This window comes from Tupaia chinensis, unplaced genomic scaffold (genome assembly GCF_000334495.1).
Source record: "Tupaia chinensis unplaced genomic scaffold, TupChi_1.0 Scaffold144255_1, whole genome shotgun sequence".
In the NCBI taxonomy this organism is placed as follows: Eukaryota; Metazoa; Chordata; class Mammalia; order Scandentia; family Tupaiidae; genus Tupaia; species Tupaia belangeri.
In genome coordinates, this window is record NW_006204113.1 from 1,146,071 (window position 1) to 1,154,763 (window position 8,693).

The window sequence follows — 8,693 nt, forward strand, 5'->3', positions numbered from 1 at the left end:
CCCCATGAAGGTGCTCTCTCCCTCTCCCTCTCTCTCTGTCTCTCTCTGATAACTAACTGTACACACCCTTTAGCAAATAAAAAAAATGATATAACATGAAATAATCAGGGATCAATAGAACAAAATAGATATAAAACAATACTATAAAACACTGATGAAACAATTTTAATGATCTAAATAAACAGAGAGATATATATCGTTTATGGATTTGAAAACAACATTATTGAAATATCAACTCTCCTTCAAGTTGATCTATAGAGCTAATGTAATTCCAAACCTTAGCAGTCTTTTTTTTTTTTTTTTTTTTGGAGAAACAAACAAGCTAATTTTACACTTTTTTTTTTTTTTGAGAGATTTTCGCTATAGGGCGCGTGCGCTCGCCAGACAGACAGAGAGAGACATAGAGACAGAAAGTGAGAAATCACCCCCCAGGGGGGATGGTCACGCCGCAATCCCTTCTCCTCCATTCTCCTCTCGGGATCTTGGGCACGCACACACACGCGCCCGGCGTGAGTTTTAAGCCACCGAGTCCGGGACACGAACCGCGGTCGACTACGTGGGAGTCCAGCGACATAGCCATTACACTAACTGCTGGTTCCCGATTTTACACTTTATATAAATGCAAAGGATCGGGGTCAGCAGGTGGCATGGTGGTTAAAGCACTGGATTCCTACATGGCTGACCAGTTTGAGTTCCAGACAAGGCAAATTAAAAATCACACCAGGTGGGGAACAGCAGTTAGCGTAATGGCTATGTTGCTGGACTCTCATGTAGTTGCAGCTCAAGTCCCGGACTCGGGGGCTTAAACTCACGCCAGGGGTGTGTGTGTGCGTGTGTGCCCAAGATCCTGAGAGGAGAATGGAGGAGAAGGGATTGCGGTGTGGCCATCTCCCCTGGGGGGTGATTTCTCGCTTTCCATCTGTCTCTCTCTGGCTTTCTGGCGAGCGCAGGCGCCCTATAGCAAAAACCTCTCCAAAAAAAAAAAAAAGAAAGAAAGAAAATCACACCAGGCGTGTATGCGTGCATGCCCAAATCCCAGGAGGAGAGTGTAGGAGTAACAGTTATGGCATGGCTATCCCTCCTGGATTATGAATTCTCACTTTCCCTCTCTGTCTCTCTCTAGCAAGCACACACGCCGTGTGGTAAAAACCTAAAAAAGGAAGGAAGGAAGGAAAGAAGGGAGGAAGGGAGACATACAAAGGACTTAAAATATTCAAAACAATATTCAATGTCAGGATAGTCAAGTGGTCTAAGGCCCTGGCCTCAAAACAATTTTTAAAAGAAAAAAATTTAAGGGAGTCAGCAGGTGGCATGGTGCTTAAGGCGCTGATTCCCATATGGCTAACTGCAGTTCAAGTCCTGGACCCAACAGTGTGAAAATCATACTGTGTGTGTGTGACCCAAATTCCAGGATAATGGAGAAGGAACTTGCAGTATGGCCATCCCCTTAAGGGGTGATTTCTCACTTTCTCTCTCTCAATCTCTAGTGACTGCTTGCGCCCTATGGCAAAATCCTGAGAACAAAATGTGAAATTTCCATTACCTGATTTCAAGATTTATTGGAGGCTTAAAATAATCAAGATAGCATAAGCCATAAATTTAGACATATAGACCAATGGGACAGAAGAAGAAAAGAACCTGCACACACATGGTCAACAGATTTTTTTTTTCTTTTTTTACTAATGTGCCATAATATTTTAACCAGGAAGGAATAGTCTTTTTAACAAGTGATAATGAAACAACTGCAAATTTGGTGGTGGTTGGGAGGTGAACTTTTACCACACATCAAAAATCAAAAAGTTGGGACCAGCAGTTAGCGTAATGGCTATGTCACTGGACTCCCATGTAGTAGACGGTGGTTCGAGTCCCAGACCCGGTGGCTTAAACTCACGCTGGGCGTGTGTGCGTGCGTGCCCAAGATCTCGAGAGGAGAATGGAGAAGAAGGGATTTCAGCGTGGCCATCTCCTCTGGGGGGGTGATTTCTCGCTTTCTGTCTCTGTCTGTCTGGTGAGCACACGTGCTCTATAGCAAAAACCTCTCCAAAAAAAGAATAAAAAAGTTAAAAAACTAACTGGGGGGGGGCGGTGGCAAGTGGCATGGTGTTTAGGGGTGCAGGACTCCCACATGGCCAGCTGTGGTTTGAAGCCTGGACCTGGCAGCTTGCTTTCTCACTCTCCTTTCCCTTTCTCTCACTCAGTCCCTCTCTGATCAAAATAAAATGAATAAAGTTAAATAAAATAACCCTTTAAAAAAGGAACTTGGGGGTCCAGCAGTTAGTGTAATGACTATGTCACTGGACTCCCATGTAGTCGACCACGGTTCAAGTCCCGGACCCGGTGGCTTAAACTGACGCTGGGCAAGTGTGTGTGCGTGCCCAGGATCCCGAAAGGAGAATGGAGGAGAAGGGACTACGGCGTGGCCATCCCCTCTGGGGGGTGATTTCTCACTTTCTATCTCTCTGTCTCTCTCTGTCTGTCTGGCGAGCACACACGCCCTATAGCAAAAACCTCTGAAAAAAAAAAATTAACTTGGGGGTGGGCAGGTGGCGTAGTTGTTAAGGGCTCTGGACTCCAATATGGCTGACCACTGTTTGAGTCCTAGACCTGAACTAAATGTAAAAGCTAGAACTATAAAATTTATTAAAGAAAATAAAATACAGGGCTGGCTCCTTGACCTCAGGTGGTTAAGGCAGCTAGATCCCACCTGGCTGACCGTGTAGTTTGAATGCTTCAAAATCACACCAGGTGTGTGTGCACATGAGTCCAAGATTCCAGGAGGAGAATGGAGGAGAAGGGATTGCTACACAGCCATTCCCCTCTGGGAGGTGATTTCTCATTTTCCCTCTCACTGTATCTGTGTCTCTCTCTCAAGTGAGCGCATGCCCCTAAGGCCAAAATCTCTTTAAAAAATTAATAATAAAGAAAAACCACAATACATATATTACATGTCCACAAGAATGGCTAATATTAAAGACTTGTATTCCCACCTGTGACAGGAACTGGAGTAGTTGAAACTCTTTTATGTTGAAATGAAAAAAATGGTAAAACCATTTTGAAAACGGATTGGCAGCTTTTTTCTTTTAACATCTTGTTTGAGGTATAACTTACATACCATAAATTCATTACTTTCAAGTGTACAATTCCATGGTTTTGGTATATTCACATAGCTGTGGACCTATCGCTGTGATCTAAATTTAGGACATTTTCATCAACCCCAAAACAAAGCTCACACCCATTAGCAGTCACTCCCCATGTTGCTCCCCTTCCCTAGCCCTAAGCAACCAGTAATCTACTTTCAATCTCTATAGATTTTCCTATTTTGGACATTCCAAATACACAGAACCACACGACACGTGGTCTTCGTGACTGGCTTCTTTTATTTAGCACAATTTTCAAGTAATGTTGTACTGTGTATCAGTGCTTCATTTCTTTCTATGGCTGAATGATATTCCAAAAATGATTCAGACCGATGCTTCAGTATCCCTAAGCTGGGAGTTCTTTGCATTTCAACAATGTCAAGGCTTCCTCTCACCATGCTCCTCCTCTCTGTCCCTAGACAACTCCATAATCCTCCCTAATTAAATGAACTCCAGGTAGCAATCGATAGTGACTGGAGTCACTTTCAGCTGGGCACCAGCCATGAGGGTTTTTCAGTGGGTACTTATCTGGATCTTCTCATAAACACAATCATTTGGCAAGTTCAATCATTTGTCCTGCCTTTACTAAGGATACCTAAGGAGAGTTCTGCTTCTGCCTTTTCTTTATGAAACTAAAGCAAGGATGACACTACTGTAGATGACCATGGCTTTCCTGGTGGAAACTCACTACAAATAAATGTTCTAACCATTTATGGATCTATAACAAGATAGTATTTCACTGAGGTTCGAGGAGAATAGGAAGGTACAGTTGTCCTTCTCAGACCAGGTGGGGCTGCTTTATAAGCCCTGCAGGAAAGCACACAGGGAAAGTGCCCTTTACGGATACACTGTCAAGTCTCAAGGGCGGGTGAGGGTTTCCCATTTTTTTTTTAGTCACTGGCTTGGCACACTGCAGATACTTCTGAACTTCTGCACAAAAGAGAAGAAATATAGGGAATAAGTTGGGGATCCCTTCTCTGTCTTACTGCACTGAGGTCACTCAGAAGCAGAGAATTCTCAGACCAAAGAAGATCCTGAAAGCTTCCTTTAGAGGTAAATATTGGTTCTTTTCAGAACACATTAGCTCCAAGTGGCTGAAACAAGACAAAACAAAAATAAAAACTAAAGAGCAGGAGCGTAATGGTTACACTGCTGGACTCCTACGTAGTTGACCACGGTTTAACTCCGGGACCTAGCGACTTAAAACTCACGCCAGGTGCGTGTGCATCATGCCCAAGATCCCAAGAGAAGAATGGGGGAGAAGGGACTATGGCGTGGCCATCCTTTCTGGGGAGGTGATTTCTTGCTTTCTGTCTCTCTGTTGCTTTCCGATGAGCACATGCGCCCTATAGCAAAAATCTCTCTAAAAAAAAACCATAAACAAACTGAAGAGCTAATAGCAATAGGAACTAGAACAAATAGCAACCTATGACAAGAATCACAGACCGCACTGAGTAAGCCTTGCTCCACCACTGTGCTTAGAGCGACTTCTTATCTAAGATAACCCTCTGTGGCGCAATGGCCTAGTATAATAATTTGGAAACAGTGATCCAAAATTTATGGACACAAACCTCTTAGGCTCTAGAAAGACAGTCTGCCTTTAAAAGGTGTCTACTTCCTTTATGTAGACACCCTACATTTAATACGCAGAAGTATCTTTTTCTCTGTTTTCATCTCCTTTTAACATTTTCCCCTTATCTGAGACAGAGCACACGCATGCACACTTGAGAGTGCAGAGAGATGACACCCTTCGTACAGCCTGCTCTTGCCTTCCCTTCCCTCCCGTCCTCCAGTCAGGCAGACACTGGGACTGGTGCACATGCCTGGCATGTTTCAGGCTGTCCAGGCCAGGGATTGCAACTGTGGTCGCCGTGTGGGATCCGGCTTCACTGGAGTGGTACATTACCACTGCACCATGGAGCCAGCCCTACTTTCATCTCCAATACTTCAGGACCGAATCCAATTTTCAGAACCAATTGAAGCTAGCCAGTTCTCCCAGTTCATCCATACCTTTCAAGCTTGCTACCGAAGGGCTCTCCACTGCCCTGAGATTCATTGATCTGACAGGCTGGCTCTGCCCTTCAGCAGCGTGGACCAGATAATGAACCTCACAGTGGGTGATTAGTGAGCAGCCATCAGTTGGTTAAAGGAGTGGTGACAGTGACTTTCTTTAATTTCCCTGGGCAGTCAACCCCTACCCCTCTGACTTTATTGGGTTGAAGCCCTCGATATCCCTTGTGAAGCTTTTCTTTGCACTAATTATAGACCCAACACATCCAGGTCCTTGCCCTGCACAAGCAGGCATGCAATCACACTAAAAGGCGGACAAGGTAACGGGCGGGGGCATGCTGCACGGACATGTCAGACCTTTTCCTTCTCTGTGCTCGCTGCAAGCAGGGCATTCTGCCCAGCTCTGCCGAGGGGCAGATGTCTCTGTCCTCCCCATCTGAAGTTTCTTTCCTGGAGACACATCACATCTCAAGGAGTGATACAGAGCACAGTGTCACTGGTAATTCACTGGTAATTCCATGTGAGGTTTCTGCCTCACTTATCTATCCCTGCCTATCAGACAGACTCATTTAACAGGAACCCTACTTGTGGGCTATGCACAGCTTAGTTTCTAGCTAGGCAGGTCTTTTTTTTTTCTCCTAAGGTTTTTGCCATAGTGTGCGTGTGCTAGCCAGAGTGACAGAGAAGGAAAGTGAGAAATCATCCCAAGAGGGGATGGCCACAACACAATCACCTCTCCTCCTGGGCTTTTGGGCATCCATGCATGTGCACCTGGCATGATTTTCAAGCTGCCGGATCTGGGACTTGAACCATGGTTGAACATGTGGGAATCCGGTACCTTACCCACCATGCCACCTGGCCTCATTTTTAAGACTGCAATATCCTGGGAACCAGCAGTTAGCGTAATGGCTATGTCGCTGGACTCCCATGTAGTCGACCGCGGTTCACATCCTGGACCTGGTGGCTTAAAACTCACGCCGGGCACGTGTGTGTGCGTGCCCAAGATCCCGAGAGGAGAATGGAGGAGAAGGGATTGCAGCGTGACCATCCCCCCTGGGGGGTGATTTCTCGCTTTCTGTCTCCCTGTCTCTCTCTGTCTTTCTGGCGAGTGCACGCGCCCTATAGCGAAAACCTCTCAAAAAAAAAGAAAAAAAAGACTGCAATATCCTTTGTGCTAGATCATCATGAGAATTCAAAATGATGTTAGGGTAGTTTTTTAAATTTTTAAAAATTTTATTTTTTTATTAAAGAATTATATATCTAGGGGACCAGCAGGTGGCATGGTGGTTAAGGCACTGGACACTGCCACATGACCAACCACAGTTTGAGTCCTGGACTTGGTGGCTTGCTTTCTTGTTTCCCATCTCTCTCTCTGTTTCTCTATGGTCAAATTAAAACATTAAATGAATGAATAAATACAACTAAATAAATAATTCTTCTTCTTTCTTTTTTTTTTTTTTTTTGGAGAGGTTTTTGCTATAGGGCGCGCGCACTCCCCAGAAAGACAGAGAAAAAGAAATCACCCCTCAGGGGGGATGGCCACGCTGCAATCCCTTCTCCTCCATTCTTCTCTCGGGATCTTGGGCACGCACGCACACGTGCCCATCATGAGTTTAAGTCACCAGGTCCAGGACTCAAACCGTGGTCGACTACATGGAAGTCCAGTGACATAGCCATTATGCCAACTGCTGGTCCCATATAAATAATTTTTTTTAAAAAGAATTATATATTTTATTTATTCATTCCAATTTTGCCAGAGAGAGAGAAAAATTTAAAGTGAGAAAGCAAGCTGCCAGGTCTAGGACTCAAACCACAGTCAGCCATCTGGGAGTCCAGTACCTTAACTACCTTGCCACTTGCCCATCCCTAGAGTGGGTGTTTAACAAAAACACTTCCAAAACCACATGTTGTAACAGAGTTAAGAGTTTCTGGCCTCTGATGTTACACAGTGGTAAACCAGGCTTTTCCAAAGTTTCAAGCCACCTTCTTAGGAAGAGATTACAGTAGAAATAAAACAAACTTTCCAAAGATCTACTGAGAGGAAGGAGGTGGTTAAAAACAAAACAAAAACCTAAAAGGGAAGTCCTACCTGAATACTGATCTAAGGTTAAACCAAGAAAGCCAGGACTGCTGTCTCATACGACCTCTCTGCAGGTTGGCACTACAGAGTTCTTACTAGCTCTTCACTGTCCCACCTATAGATTGCCAATGCTCCACAGCTGCCTCAAGACCAGAGCCTGAGGTGACGGTCACTTCAAAATTCATACCTAACTGGAGACGGTGCCGACTGTGGCAGAGATGCTTAGTAAGGTGAGTGTCTCCACCATGCCCTCTGCATACCCAGCATGGCTGTGGGACAGTAACTCTGAGAATCCACTTAAAAACAAACAAATAAACAAACAAACAAATATAGAACTACTACTTTAAAAACAATCAAAATTCACTGTGCTGCCTTTTAGGCTTTGAACCATTCAAATGCATTACCTATTAAAATAAGTACGTAAAACCTTTGTAAGAAGTCACCATGTCCCATGTGTAGAAAAGGTTTTACTTCTCATAGCGACCTTCCTGAGACACTTGGAATAGAGAGACTCTTCTCTCATTTATGAAGTTACTAGACTGCGCCAGGACCCTCCACTTAGGCACTGTGTCCGACCAGCAGGCAGGCTGTCGAGGCCCTGTTCAGTACTGTGTGTCCTTCACGGGATGGCCCTTCCCAGTCTGGGGCCTTCCCCATCCTGCAGGGATGAGCCCTGTTACCTAACGCTCCATGCTTTTCCCTCATCTCCCTATCCCTGGTCTATCTCTTTGGAATATCTGACAGACTCAGGGTGTCATAATGCTCCTGCCAGATGACAGAGAAAAAGCTCAGCTTTGGAGTAAGACAGAGCTAGATTCCCAATTGGACTTTACCACCAAAAGCAGTGTGACCTTGTATGGATTAATGTTAGTGTCCTCATCTATACAATGATGGTCATACCTACCCCAAACAGTCATCAAATTTAAGTAATAACCCACATAAAGGAATTCTACTCAATAACTAATAGTTGTTCCTTTCCTTTTACCTATTTGCATCTTTTCTTTTTTTTTAGAAGTTTCTGCCTTAGGGCACATACATTCATCAGAGAGAGAGAGACAGAGAGAGACAGACAGACAGAAATAGTGAGAGGGAAAGTAAGAAATCAACCTCCCAAAGGGGGATGGCCATGCAGCAATCCCTTCTCCTCCATTCTCTGCCCAGGATCTTAGGCACACCCGTACATGTGCCCAGCATGATTTTCAAGCCATGAGGTCTGGGACTTGAACCACAGTCTACCATGTGGGAGTCCAGCGACATAACCATTACGGCATCTGCTGGCCCCCGCATTTTAAATCCATGTTCTTCCTTCCCTACTTAGTGCTGCTGGTAGCGCGCAGCACCCTCCTGGTCCGTGTAAGGGAGTGGCCATCCCAGCAGCACAGACTCTGGTCCTACGTGGGCCTTCTCAGGATGCCCGCGTAACGTAAAGTGGAAGCTCCTGAGGAGAAGCAGCTCCCAGGAACCCC

At 45.0% G+C, this 8,693-nt stretch overlaps 1 protein-coding gene and 1 long non-coding RNA gene across 2 annotated transcripts in view; one reads left to right on the top strand and one right to left on the bottom strand.

The window, feature by feature from the left end:
- ARMH3 (armadillo like helical domain containing 3) overlaps positions 1-8,693 on the bottom strand; it is a 270,864-nt gene that overhangs the window by 22,920 nt on the left and 239,251 nt on the right. The window lies entirely within an intron of this gene.
- LOC102491719 (uncharacterized) overlaps positions 7,389-8,693 on the top strand; it is a 27,040-nt gene continuing 25,735 nt past the window's right edge. Inside the window, exon 1 of the long non-coding RNA XR_337094.2 lies at positions 7,389-7,457. This is a non-coding gene — a long non-coding RNA (uncharacterized LOC102491719). The remainder of the gene's footprint in view (positions 7,458-8,693) is intronic.